Source organism: Crinia signifera, chromosome 3, assembly GCF_055691185.1.
Source record: "Crinia signifera chromosome 3, ASM5569118v1, whole genome shotgun sequence".
Taxonomy (NCBI): Eukaryota; Metazoa; Chordata; class Amphibia; order Anura; family Myobatrachidae; genus Crinia; species Crinia signifera.
The window spans coordinates 39,284,565-39,299,645 of record NC_139219.1 but is presented as its reverse complement, the minus strand read 5'-3'; the positions used below and the strand labels follow the sequence as shown (position 1 = coordinate 39,299,645).

General features: G+C 43.8%; 1 protein-coding gene across 2 annotated transcripts in view; it reads right to left on the bottom strand.

Moving 5' to 3' along the window:
* Positions 1-14,545, bottom strand: part of BICRAL (BICRA like chromatin remodeling complex associated protein) — a 60,524-nt gene extending 45,979 nt beyond the window's left edge. The window contains exon 1 of one of the 2 annotated variants that reach the window (XM_083175681.1): positions 14,424-14,545. The gene's annotated coding sequence lies outside the window, so the exon portion shown is untranslated. The remainder of the gene's footprint in view (positions 1-14,423) is intronic. The other variant, XM_083175682.1, reaches the window with a different exon arrangement.
* Between the last annotated feature and the right edge of the window lie 536 nt (positions 14,546-15,081).

Below are 15,081 nucleotides of genomic sequence, written 5' to 3'. Positions count from 1 at the left end.
CGATGCAGCCTAACTGTAAGGAGGCTGGCAGAGGGCGGCAATGGAGATGCAGCCTAGAGGTAATGGACTGCTGGAAGGACTGGCAGGGAATCCCTGAACTCCCTACAGATCTCAGTAAGAGTCTACAAATACTGGCATAAAAGTCAGATTATCAGAGCATTGTTCTCTACAATTGTCAAAAAAGAGGGCATTAAAATAGTTATATGAGCCTCAGCAAATATAAAAGGAGACAGATTTAAACACCTTAGAGAGAGAGAGACTGATTTTTGTGAACCTGTTAATGCTCTCATACTATTTCAGTAAAGGATCCTTAGCCCTGTGTACAATCAGACTACTATATCGTGAGAGCCAGCAGTGACCCTGTCATAAATATTACTTGTACAAGTTTCATGTGCACAAAACTCCAATTGTGGATTCTTATATAAAGCTACATAGTATCTTTAGTTTAAACCTAAGTTAACATGAACTGCTTCAAATAGAGTTTAACAGACTTCACACACAGTATGAAAAGTATTTAATTATTATACAAGTAAGGAAGGATACATTGCTTGATGACCATTAACCTCTAAGGTTGTAACCTAAAATTCCCCTGGATTACAAATATACAAGACAGGAGGATCTGAGTATCTTAGTTCTGCAAACTTAAACCATTAGTCCTTTGCCACCCAAAAGTGACCCTTTTAGGAAAAAAGCAGAACAGTCAGCAGCAACAACAGCTCTTGCATCTCAATACTGTAGATTAGTAAAGAGTTATCACAACAAGGACTCATAATTTAAGCTATTGCATTAAAGGAGCAGTATATTTATATTGCAAACACATTTAGAAAATAAGCGTGAACTTTGTTTATTTTTGTAATGATATTGGTGTTACTGAAATGTATTTTAGTAATTTGCTTGTATTATTATTTTGAGATGTACAGTATGTGATTGCTTATTGTGGTCTAACCATTATTACCAACTCGGAATGAGGCCTATCCAGTTGCAGTATAATAAAGCCTTTCAATAATACTTACCTGAAAAGAAAAGAACTGACAATCTTTTTCCTGGTTATTACACAAGGACCACACATCCTAAACAATGTGTTGATGCCCACTGCTGTTACTCAGTGTGATTGCATCCTTCCTGGAAGCTTTGAGTAGGCACGTTGTAGCGCATGTGCAGAAGGCCGAAAATTGCCTGACCGCGATTTTAGCACTTCTGCTACTGAATTAGCCCCTAATGAACTAGGCCCTCCTTTATCCCGACTGCTGCTACTGGGTTTTTTGGTTGGAAATGTTACAGCTCTGAAGTCGCCTCTTATGTCTGGAGATGATTATACCCGACAGCCAGCTATGCCCATCATGGCTGCAGGGCTTCAGGGAGGTGATACAGGTTATCACTCACCCTCACAATGTGCCAAAAAATTGGACCCTTACAGTACATCTGACAACCTTATAGTTTGGTAGTAGTATTTGGATTTAGGCCCTTATTCTGGTTCACTCGCAAAGGCAATTTCCTTCTCAAATGGACAAAACCATGTACACTGCAGGGGGGCAGATGTAACATGTGCAGAGAGAATTCTATTTGGGTGAGTTATTTTGTTTCTGTGCAGGGAAAATACTGACTGCTTTATTTTTACACTGCAATATAGATTTCACTTTGAAGTAAAACCCCATCCAAAGCAAATTCTCTCTGCACAAGTTACATCTGCCCCACCTGCAGTGCACACGGATTTGTCCATTTGAGAAGGAATTTACCTTTGCGAGTGAACCAAAATAACCCACTTAGTGTATAATTTTAATAGAATACATACGGATGACAGGTCGTTGGGATGCCGGTGGTCAGAATACCAACGCTGGCATCCTGATGCAGGGTTCAATAAGCATACTTACATAGAGTTCCCTCTAAGCTTCTTTTGCAGGGTGCTGCAAAACCTCAAAATGCACCCTGCCCTTTTTGTGTGCGGCACTGTGAGCCCTTATGCTGCCCCCCACCGTGCGAACATACCACTGAGAACTTTCGGTGTGTGTCATCATGTGTAATGGCCTGGGTATTACGGTGTATGCCATCATGTGTAATGGGCATTATGGTGTGTGGAAGAATGTGTAAGAGGCATTACAGTGTGTGCCATAATGTGTAACTGTCATTACAACAGAATATGTAATAGGCATAGCAGAGTATGACAATATTAAATGGGCGCAATCCTAGCGCAGTGTGCAATTTATATTTATTATTATTATTTTTTTTCTTCTAATGTAAATTTCTTATATAACATGTGCCCTCCCAATTGAAAAAAGTGCCCTGCCTGGTGGTCAGCACCCTGCCCTAAAAAAATCTTACTCGCCCCACATATTTATGATGGTGATGCCAGCAGTCAGGATTCTGGTGTTTGCATCCTCATCGATGTTGGGATTCTGTCATCAGTCTTACAGCCGCATGTCCACATTCTGACTGCCAGCATCCCATCTGCTGAGATGTTATCTGCATCCCATTTTAACAATGTCCTTGTATTTCATTTGTAACCTAATACCCCTTTCACATCACACAGATAACCCAGGGTTAGTGACATTTTGACATGTGTAGAGGTGCGGTGTGAACGCACCACACCGAATATCCTAGGTCGACCAACCTAGCATTTCTACCCAGGTTATAAAAATGATCAAACCCAGGTCGCCCTTTAAATAATGGGCTACCGGGGTTTAATCTGAATGCGTCGGAGCTGGGTCGTGATCCTGGGTCCAACCCGGCTTTGTTAAGGGGGTATAATAAAGGGGTATAATATAGAACATTTATACCCCATTTCTACTACAGAAAACAAGCAAACAAAAGAACTCCCAATCCAACTTCTTCGCTCTTCATAATATCTAGGTCTCTCATCCACGCACATTATACGCTCTCATTCACGATTGCAGGACTTTCTTCTGGCTGGACCCACTCTGTGGAATGGTCTCTCACGCACAATAAATACACTATGCAATTTGGGCCCGATTTCACCCAATTCCGGCAGATCGAGCCAAGAAATCAGATGAAATCGGCCGAAATTGCATGTGTATGACATCCGATCCGATGCGCGGTCCCGTGCGCATCGGATCGGAGATCATACATGCTGCACATTAATAGCAGATAAATCTTATTTGCAGCCGTCAGTGGCAAATTTTCAGCACCCGCAATGTATTGCATCGGACGCCGAGAGCTAGGCGGGGGGTGCTGGAATGGGGGACGCCAAGAGCCAGGCAAATAAAAATAAAAAAAAAGACACAAATGAACAGGCGACCACTGATTGGCTGAGAGAGCTCTCTCAGCCAGTGGCTGCCCATTCATTTGTATGGGTTTCTTTGTATTTTCCTGCAGCCTGATTCCCGGCTCCTGGGCCCCTCCATCCGGGTCCCATAGCCTGCATCCCTCCGGGAGTTACTGTACATGCGATAAATCGCATCTGATTTATCAACTGTGAAAAAATGGCACATCAAGTGCAAAATCGCATGTGAGCCCTCCTGGAGGGCTGCTAGGGAAATCAGGTCTGACATGTCCTTAGGACAAGTTGGCCCCTTAAGAGTCGCCTCTAGTCTCTAAACCTTTACGGGTTCCCTGAAAACTCACCTCTTTAAGCAATATTTTTTTCAGACCCAATTAAATCCCCACTGTACAGTACACACATATCCTCCTGACCCCTGGCCAACATTGCTGGGTCACTGTCTCATACAGCTCAAGAGCCTTTGCAATCTGGTGGATGAGTATGAGAACAACTATCCTTGTGTATTAATGCCTATTTCCCAATAGATTGCAAGCTTGCGAGCAGGGCCTTCCTACCTCTAACTGTCTGTAACTACCCAGTTTGTTTTATCACTATTTCAATTTGTAAAGCGCAACGGAATTTGCTGCGCTATATTTATTTTATTATTAACATTTACTTATATAGCGCACACATATTCCGCAGCGCTTTACAGAGTATAGTTGAACATTCTCATCAGTCCCTGCCCCAGTGGAGCTTACAATCTATGTTCCCTACACTTGTACACGTGCACACAGGCATTCTAGGGTTAATTTGTTGGGAGCTATTTAGCCTACCAGTATATTTTTGGATTGTGGGAGGAAACAGGAGTACCCAGAGGAAACCCACACAAGTACGGGGAGAATATACAAACTCCGCACAGTTAGGGCCATGGTGGGAATTGAACCCATGACCTCAGTGCTGTGAGGCAGTAATGCTAACCATTACACTATCTGTACTGCCCCTAATATATATAAGAACCTGATAAACCTAATAAATATATACTATGATGTTAAGTTTGTATTAAGCACGTCCATATCGCTCAAAGGCTGAGTAAGAAATTCCAAGGAATCTGAAAAATGATCCATTCGGTTCTACTAACTGAGGGTATATATAGTTACAAGTATTTTGGACCTGTCCTTCATACTTAACAAGATGTGTTCCCAACCACAACACCCCACACAGAATAAACTGTCTGCCACAGTTCTGTTCAGACCTTAAATTTCACAAACTGCAAATCCACTAATGACAAAGTGAATGTGGACTGGTGTAGTACCATATGGTGCATGGGGTACTTAAATATCATTGCAGTCGCAGTGCAGTCATAACAACCACTAACTACAGTGAAAAGTGTTCAAATATAACAGCAATCTACAACAGTTGGTGGAGGTTAAGCCATTTTAACATATTAAATGTTTTACTAAATCTACCTGCAAATGTTACCTTGACTAAGATTGTTGATTTTTCTTTTGCTTTACCCCACTACTTCCTCTGAAATCACAACATGTACATATTTACATCAGCAGTGCTAGGATGGTTAGTCACCAAATAACACTGTAATGTTTGGTTGAACTTCCTTTGGGTTGAGTAAGAAATACTTGAAGAAGACAGAGCACGATCCGAACATACAGAATCCCAGCACATCCTAGTATCTTTGGATAACTAGAACATATATTGCAAGCCAAGCCTTCTCGACCAACATTGGTGTCTGCATTCAAAAATACTCCACAGAATAAATGGGTGTAAATTTCCACAGAAACACAAAAAAATCTTGTGGAAAGCCTTCGAAGGAGAAACTGTTCTAGCTGCAAAAGGGGCAACAACTACATATTAAAGTATTTGTACTTAAATGAAATTTCATTACGGTCTCTGGTGATGTAATGGTCAGGTGACTGAAAACACTTGTCGATATAGTTTATATAATCAAAATTTCTTTCAAAACTTTTCTTACTAAAGCTTTGAAAGATTCTTCAATTTGTTTCGACATATTGAACCAAATTCGAATTTGCTAATTCAAAATGCACACAATTCAGTAATTTAAATGTTGATATTGTATAGACTTCTCTTCCAATAGAACTATAAGATCTCATAGGGAGGGACTATAAGATCTCACATAGAGGGATCCAAATAAGACTCTGTAATGTACCATGGCTAATGGATCCCCGGGGCTATCCAATTAGCCCTGAGAAGTCAGCAATTATCGGGGATTATGCAAAATCCCTGATAACCAGCCCTAGGGGGAACTGTTTTTCCGCGATAAAAAAATGGGTCCAGGAATTTATCCCAGATCCCACGTGTTAAAAAATGTTTTAATTGGATAGCCCATTATGACTAAAATGTAGCTATCAGCCTCCCCCTCCTTCAAATTAATGTTGCCAGTAGAAAACCCCCCATGAAGTGAAGTAGGAATGTGCAGACAGGAAAGCACAAGAGGGGAGGAATGTAATATACAGATACTTACAACAGCAAATGCAGCCATTACAGCAGGAGAAGTGGTACTAAGAACTTGCTGTGAATTGTAAGGTACTAAACTTTTTGCCTATTGTTTTGTCTTTTGATTACTATGGGGGGCAAATTATTGCATGGCTGCATATTCGCAGCAGGCAGCGAAGTCGCCGCCTTGCTCCAAGAAAATCCCTTTAAGCAAATTATGTGCTAGCTGTGCGAATTAATGTGTACGGGTGCACATACGTTCGCACCCGTGTGAATATGTCCGAAATCCTTCGTAACAGGCTCACCATCTAATGATTTTACATAGGGCCGTCATTACAGGCGCCGCGTAGAATGAGACTTACTCGCCGCTGCAATGAAAAACAGGCATGGAGCTGAAGCTGACGTCACAAACCCTCCGCCAAGCCGACACAGCGTTTTCTCAGGCATGCCTAGAATTTTTCTTGCCACTCCCAAAAAACTGTAGGTTTCCACCCCCACAGGCCCACTCCGTCAACCACCTTGCGAATGGCCAGCGAACAAAACTAGTTGCAGGAGTTCATTGCAGGGTGGCCTCACGCATGCGTACTGTGAATTGAACGCATGCAGAGTGTATCGCTAATTGCCCACTGTGCAAATTTGTGGGATCAGGTCTGAATCAGGCACTATGTACAGTAAGTTTATATATAAAATTTACTGTTGGTAAAGATAAAAAATAGCTGGAAGTATTTGAACATTTTAACCAAGTCCTCCCTAAACTGGGTGCCAGGGCACTTGCATGGGTTTCACAAAATCAAACCAAATCATAGTTGCCTATACTCCTGCATTGAAATAGTAGTAATATCCCTGTTTTCCTGAAGAGTGTAGAAATCTCCCTGATGTAACTTACCCACATTATGCCCATTTCTGATAAAAAATAAATAAATCAGAGATTTATACATTTAAATGGAATCATAAGTGCCAAATCATTGGATTGGTTATATATAAGATGACCAACCATCCTCCTTTAAGGAGGACAGTCCTTCTTTTGTAAGTTCTGTCCTCCCTCGAAAAGTGTCCCCCTTTATGTCCTCCTTTATTGCCCTTAATTAAATTGCTGCGGCGGCAGCGGCTTCCGTGATCAGACCTCTCAGATTGCGCAGTGCTGTTCCTTTCTCGGGCTCAAACACTAGCTTCTGCACATGCGCAGAAGCACTGTACGCAGCAATAATAAAATAGCCACGTGAGAGCTGCTTCGCCCGCAGCAGCACCCTGCGGCCCTGAGTCCAGACTCCAGCTAGTAGCAGCACACCCAGCCCAAGCCCTGTCTCAAAAGAGGAGGCAGGTCAGGGCACAGTGAACATATTGGTGATGGGAGCAGCAGAGAATGGAGAAGGTGGGGGGTGGGTGGAGATGTCAGTGCTGATATATGTAAAAAATATTTTAAATGAAAATGTAGATGTACAAAATGGGTTTGGCTTTTAGTTTTCACTGACTGGGTTTGTAGGCCACGCCCCCAAATATTGGGCGGCGCATGTTGATATTCCTCCTGCCATGGATTAGAAGTTGGGTGGTACGTTTACAAAGCACCTGGGCCTATGAGTAGCTAGTTCCGCCACTGCCCACCCTGCTACTGTATTTAGGTTTGCTCCTTGTTTCTTTTATGATATTTTTTGTCTTCAATGTATTTGTGTCCTCTTTCTCAATGTAGAAAAGTTGTCACCTTATTATATAGCACAACTATTCGTAAGGCTACATGCATTTTAAATAAGGTTTCTTGTGTCCTCTTATATCTAACACGTGTAAAATGCAATACATGAACAAGTCCTGACATATATCAGTGTATTTAACAAGTACATTATATGTTACTAACTTTGCTTTGGGGCTCATACACTGTACATTTGGATGCAAGTTATTTTAGGACACACCTCTGAGATGTAGCAGCCCACGTCCACGCTTCTTGGTGTCACTGTTACAATCTTCCTGACTTGCTATCAACCAAATCAAGTACCTTTTAGCTGGCTACACACTAACTTACATTTTAAACTAATAACTAGTAATGACAATTTGTTACAACAAATTCTTAACATTGTTCAGTGTGGACTATGTGCGTAATTCAGACGAAATCACGAAACACATTTTTTTCTCTAAGCAAAACCAGGTTAAATGCAGGTGGGGTAGAGTAACATGTGCAGAGAGATTTAGATTTGGGTGGGGTGTATTCAAACAGAAATTGTAAAACTAAAACAGACCGTATTTACCCAGCAAAGAAAAAAACTCTGCATAGGTTACGTACATTTGCCCCATGGTTTTGTCTGACTAAGGGGGTCATTCTGGCTGGCTCAGTAAGCTGCAAGGATTGCAATTTACCGAGCACCAGAGATGCCGCCCATTGCTGGCGATTCCCCTCTTTAACATGTGAGGGGATGTGTAACGAAAACACAACCCTTTGCATGTCTCTCTATACACTTATCCGATATGGGCCAATTTCACCCGATCCCGATGGATCGGGCCAAATCGGATGTGTTTGACACCCCATTTGACCCGGTGCATAAAGCATCGCTGGCACACACATGTGAAGGGGAGGGCAGAGTGGGATCCAGGCTGCCCTGAGCACCCAGTGGGTATCGCCCCTGAGCTCTCAGCCAAACAATTTCAAATTTTAACGCCACTGTCCGCTCAGCACTAACAGACACTGCAGACACTACACCCACAACCTCCCGGGCACTTAGCACAACCCAGACCCTGACTTTTTTTTTTTTTTTTTATTCTCCTGCAGCTATCCAGGATAATTGCATGCGATTTATCCCATGTCAAAAATGGCACATCAAGTGCCATATCGTTAGTGAGCTCTCCCGGGGAGCTCAGGGAAAATTAGGTCTGACTTGTAATATATGTGTGCCTTTACACTGCTATTAGATTTCTGTATGAACACACCCTACTCAAATTTAACTCTCTCTGCAGGTTACATCTTCCCCACCTGCAGTGCACATTGTTTTGCCCATTAGAGAGAGATTTTGCAAGCCAACCTGAATTAGGCCTTTGCCTAGTATGATCTTGACTATGCAATTTTCCTTTACTCCCCGAAGCGCAGAACCACACATTTCCTTTACTCCCCGAAGCGCAGAACCATACATGCTTGACCTTGACTATATTTACTTGACATTTTGACTTTACTAGCACACTATACTGCATATAATTTAGTAAAAATTGGGCTGCCTGTACGCTATTTTTCCTTGCAATACCGACACCACGGGAAGTGATCATCGGCATTGCAAGCTGCATACACACAGTGCAATTTATGTTAACTTCTCTTCCAATTTTGACTCCATAGTCAAAATCGGAAGGTCAAATCGCACCCGTGTGTATGCACCTTAACTCTCTGCACATTACATGTCCATTTGAGAAAAAAGCAGCTTTGTGATCAAGTCTGAATAACCCCCTAAAACCACTTTGTCCACACCTATGTAAAAACTATGCAGGTTTGGGCCGGATTCAGACCTGTTCGCTAATCTGCATTTACTCACAGCCTAGGACAGGGCTGGACAAACCCGGGCACCAGGTCGCCACGGCAACCAGATTTTGCTTCCTGGCGACCAGGTTTCGCAGGAAGCACATCTCCCCGGGCAGGGTGGTGGCTTGCGTTAATGGAGCCGGCAGAGTGGTGGACAACTCATCCAGCTGCCGTTGTAGCAGAGCAGGAGCCCTGGCGGTCGGCACGGCTATTTCAAAACTCATAGAGGGACAGTGGCCGCTTTTTTGCGGGTGACCCAGGGATCACCAAGCATCACTCCAGCGGGTGCCCTGATGAACTGCTCCTCTACCATGACAGCGCCAGCCACGCCATTCCCCCCTCCTGTACACGGTCCTGCACATGGAACGCTGGCACACAAATACACAGAGCAGATACGTAAGGTGACAACTCACCCCCGCTGGCTGCCTCTGTATCTGATGGATCAGGTCTGCTGCACGTGTATTTCAATCTGAAGGCTTCACGCGGAGCTGTCGGCACCTGATTGGCTGCATAGCTGCGAGCTTATCGAAGAGCTCACGGTTCAGCAGCTAATCATGTGCCGGCAGTGAGCGCCGATTGAAGCCTTGAGATTTTAAATAGCTGCGCCGCGGACCTGATCTGAAGCCAGAGGGGTCGAGTTGTCATCTTGCGCTCTGTGTGCCGCCGCTGCACATGCAGTACCGTGTACAGGAGGGGGGAATGGTGCAGCCAGCATTGTGGAGGTGGAGGAGCAGTTCATCGGGGCACCCACTGGAGTGATGCCTGGTGATCCCTGTGCCATCCGCACAAAGCGGCCACTGTCCCTCCTCTAGAGGGTCATATTCTGAGGTATGCAGTGTGCAGTATATATAAGTTCTGTATATGAGAGTTCTGGGGTGGTGGTGCAGTGTTATGTGTGTATCAGTGCGCTGGGGGGGGGACTCCGTGGTGCACTGTTTTGTGTGTGTATCAATGTGCTGGGGGAGCTCAGTGTTGCAGTGCTATGTGTGTATCAGTGTAAATTTTTAGCGCGCACAGTCCCGGTTTATAGTTTGTCTGGCATCTGGCTCCTACACTTTAAAAAAAATTGTCGAGCTCTGGCCTAGGAACCCACAAGACCACCAGTAGCCTGTAATAATAAAGCTAGACACATGGGGGGAGATTTACTAGGATGAGAGATTCAGAAATTGAGAGATTTACTAAGAGATCTCCAGGGTTTTTTTAAAGCGACAATCATTACACTGCAAATCCAGTTTGATTTTGAAGTATTTAAAAATTGCTGCTTTAAAAAAAAAAAAAAAAAAAAATAAATGGAGATTTCTTCCTCTTCCTGGCTCCCTTTACTCCTCCAGTCCATGACTGCTCACTACCCCCCTCCCTCCCCCTCATCTCCTCACCACCTGTCTACAAATAATCTTTCCTTCTCCCACCCCTTTTTTTTTTTCACCTTTCTGGGCTAATTCACATCCATGATCTCACACTGCAGCTTTCCCTGACCTCTTCTAAAGCTGTGTACTCTCGGTGCAATTTGGTCGCGGAGCGATTTTGACTTCAAATCGCTCAGCAATATATTGCTCAGTGTACTGGCAATATCTCTCAGCAATATATTGCTCGGTGTACTGTTTTCTTCAGCGACTTTGGCTGAAAATTGCAAGCTATTCTGTCTCTACCTCATTTTGACTAGAAATCGCTGGTCACTGGAGTACAGTGCATTGTGCACCAGTGACCAACAATTTTTAGCCAATCGGAAGACCACACTCCTGCACCCATGAAGGTCTGGCAGCGGGAGTGCACTCCCGGCGATTTATCTCCCACAGAACATGAAATCACTGGCAATATGAGATATATATATATATAAAAGTAGCCATACACTGATCAAACTTCACGAAACAGGATATTGGCATCCGATCTGCCTTGAGCTGCCCAGGACATTCCCGGGTGGTAGGATTGCATGCGATACATCTGCATGTGACTTATCGCATGCGATCCCCGTTCCCTGCTGCAGGGAAGGGGGCCATGTCAGAGTTCATAGATGCAGCACATATGATCTCCGATCCGATGCACACTGGACCGCGGATCAGATTTTAACACAGCTCCGATTTAGCCATTTTACACCCGATCCGTCAGTCCGATCAGTCAGAATTGGGTGAAAACAGCCCAAATCAGACCTGTGTATTGGCACCTTTAGATTTCGGCCACTTTTGTTTTTAGGCAGGGTAAAGACCAGCAGCTTTATTTGTACACTGCAATTTAGATTTCAGTTTCAGCATAACTCTGCACAGGTTATATTAACTGTGCTCCACCTGCAGTGCAATACGGTTTTGCCCATTTGAGAAAGATTTGGCTTTTCTGACCAACTCTGAATCAGGCCCTGTCTGAAAGAATCTACCTAGGTTGATAGTCCCAAATCCCATCACCAAACAACCGGCCAGTGCCACAGCTCCTGTGCTTAAGGCAGAGATGGGAAACCTTCGGCCCATCAGCTGTTGTGAAACTACACATTCCAGCATACCCTGCGCAACAGTTTTAGTATGTCCAAATAGCAAAACAGTAGCAGGGCATGCTGAGGGGCCAAATGTTCCGCATCCCTGCTGTAAGATATGACTAGGGTCTTGATGACTTGGGTCATGCTAAGGAGCTGATTTAAGGTGGACATCAGCATTTGACAAAGCATTTGACATCTCCAAGAACCTCACTGTACTTATTAGTCAGAAGACTCAGCCCAGTGTGAAGGGTGACAACCTGGGAATAACCCAGGTTGTCACCCATGTGTAATCAGGGACACAGTCTTCTACTCGTGCTTAGTGACCCAGATCCAAGCTACGTTTTGTCTGAAATGAGCATAGCATTTAGCGGCTTGGTGGACAACTGCTTTAAGAAGTGTTCAGAAATATTCTGAAAGATTATTTAAAAACTTTTTATGCAAAGAGTGTAAATTTACACTTCATGTTCTAACAGGAAATGCATGTCATACAACTTCCCCTCCCCCAATAGAAAACACACAACAGGCATACCCAGATGATCCAGATTCCACAGTACATCCAACGCTTCCCTCCTCCCAATTTACAACCAGAACAATTTTAGCCACATTTGAGGGACTGTTTTGTGAGTAGGGGATAGCAAGTGTGTAAGACTGACTATCCCAGGTGCACTTAGCAGAACAGTGCATAAATTCTGCACCTTCATTATCACGCTAGTTACTAGCCCATCAAAATGACAAAACATCATAACAGTAATGTTAACCCCAGCACCCAAACGGAGCACCACTGGAGTTGCTCCGTTGGGTGCCATCTACTGGTCGCTGACAGGCAAAACACTCCAATTCCCCCTTTAGAGCTGAGGAGCAGCATTAACCTTTAATTATCTAGAATTTTGGCAATGTTACACCCACCCCATACCTCATCTGGGGAAGTCTATTAGTTCACACCAAGTAGCTTTGTACAAATACCACCTAATATCACACAATTGCATTTGTAACATATGGATTTGAACTAGACTCACATTTGTACTAAAACTAACCCCTCATTGAGAAAGTATATTACAGTACCCATATTCTCCCCTCCCCCCCTCTCAAGTTAAAAAACAATGTCCACAAGGGGACTAGCCCTTTAAGTTTTTAAAAGCACAGCTGCAAAAAGCATAAAATGAAATATAGTTATCATATACATCCAGCTGCCCTACACATGCATTAATATAGACATAAATATAATACATATATTACAGCCTAATGGGAGTCAGAAATCAAATATAGAAGCCATGAACAGATTTATATAAAACATTTATATATATTATTGTACACATATATACAGGTACAGTGCAGGTAAATGCCCAAATAGGCACATTTATTGGCATTACTCAGCAAGCAGTGGGGACATAGAGCCGGGGCAGCTGCTGAGGGCGGAAGGACACAGCGAAATCCCACAGCAACAGCACACAGACAGCCGTGCAGCGAGCCCAGGGAGGAGGGCGCAGCACAGAAGATGGAGGCCGAGGTGAAGTGCGCCATCCAGCCTGGCTCGCTGCCAAAAGCCGGCGCCATCTTCCCTCTTCCCTCAGCAACACCGTAAAATGTACATTATTATCCCGTATAAGCCGCGGCGGGAACCCCGAACACCGCCATCACTGTCCGCACACTCCCAACACAAAAGCCCAGCGCAGAGTAGAAGTCCGTAAACCGCATTCGTTTCCAAATCCATCTTATAACACCAAAAAAAGGACATTAAAAAAAAAAAAAAAAAAAAACACAAGAGCCGGCGGAAGCCCCGGCCGCCATTCCGCCACCACCAGGCCGCAGCGACAGCAATATCGCAGGAGCCTACTGCTGCGTCCTCTTCGTAGGGAAACCGTGGCGCAGCGGATGGGGGCTGCCTCACAGTCAGGCTCGGTGTCCGGTAGCGGCCGGCGGGGCCTTCCTCACCCCCGGAGCCTGTGCGCCGGGACGAGCAGCAGCCCCACAGTCGTCGCCGCCGCCGATATTGCAGCGGTTTCCAGCGAAGGCAGGAGACAGGGGGGAGAGGGGAGGGGAGAGCTAAAGATTATTTTTCTTTTCTATTTTTTCCCTGTCTGTCCCTGACTGTGCTGATCCAGGGCGGGGAGGAGAGGGGGGAGGTGGGAGCAAGAAAAGGAGAGAGACTGAGAGAAAAACTAATTTTAAACCGGCTCCAATCAATGAGTCAGTGAGAGAAGAGTTCTCTGTCCTCCCTGTGCTGCGATTTGCATCAGCTTAAAGAGCGCAAAAAACAAAAACTGTCCACCCCCCCATCCTCCTCTTCCTCCTCTGTGTGCTGCACCATCACCTTTGTAGCAGCTACTTTATTTCCACCTCCAGCTAAAAAACAATCTCCCCCCTCCCCACCAACACCATCCTCTCCAACCTCCACCACCCCACCCCCCAATGGCACAAGGAGAGCTCGAACCAGAAATAAATATTTTATTATTTCCCTTTTCTGCATCTGCCAAAAAAGCCACACAAAAAAAGAGGAGTAAAGAAGAGGGGGTGACAACAAAAGCCCCAGCCAATAACTAGCTCTCTATGCTGACACCTAATATGCTGCTGGGGCTTCTCTTTTTTGGCAACTGCTTTTTTGGGGGGTATTATTTGCTCCTCTTTTCTTTCTTTTTTTTTTCCTCCCTTGTCTGTCTGCAGATAGATTTCCCCATCTCTTTTTTTTTCCTCTCCCTCCCTGAAGGAAGGGAGGAAGGAGGTTGTGTGTATTTTTTTTCCTTGAAATTTTTATCACAAAATTATAATACACTCAAAGGGAAACTCACCGTCATGAAAAAGCAGTGCCTTGTCAACGGGGTTTCTTCGCCATCACATCAGGGGCTGGCAGTGTACAGAGAGAGAGAGAGAGAGGAACATGAGCCTTGCTCAGCCACAAGGAGCAGACAGAGAGAGAGAGCGAGCGAGAAAGAGGGGGGGGGGGACACGCACACACACATACACACACTCACTCATACATGCAAAAATACAATAACATTGTAATAAAATATGTTTTTGGGCCGACAAAAACTTTAAACTTTTCTCAGAACGATCAAAATCCTCTTTTTTCAACTTTTGTTAACTGTTAGTGGTATTGGTCAAACTGATGTTTTACATTGGTGAATTATGTATGCATATTTAGCAAAATAAAGATTTCAAGATAAAAAAAAAGAAACTGCAGGAAAATAAATATTTATTTTTCAACTGTTTTTATTTTATAAATTAGATATATTTAGAAATATAAATGTATACACACACACAAGGGTAGTTCAATATATAAGGTAACAAAATCTCTATATTTATTTAACTCGTACATATCTGTATAATCAATATTATGCACTTGGGACAGATTCTATTTTCACATGGTTTCCATACTTGTCAAAGCATTTGTTTCATTGGTACACAAAGGCATCTCTAATAATAAAAAGGTACTTGTTTCCTAGCACG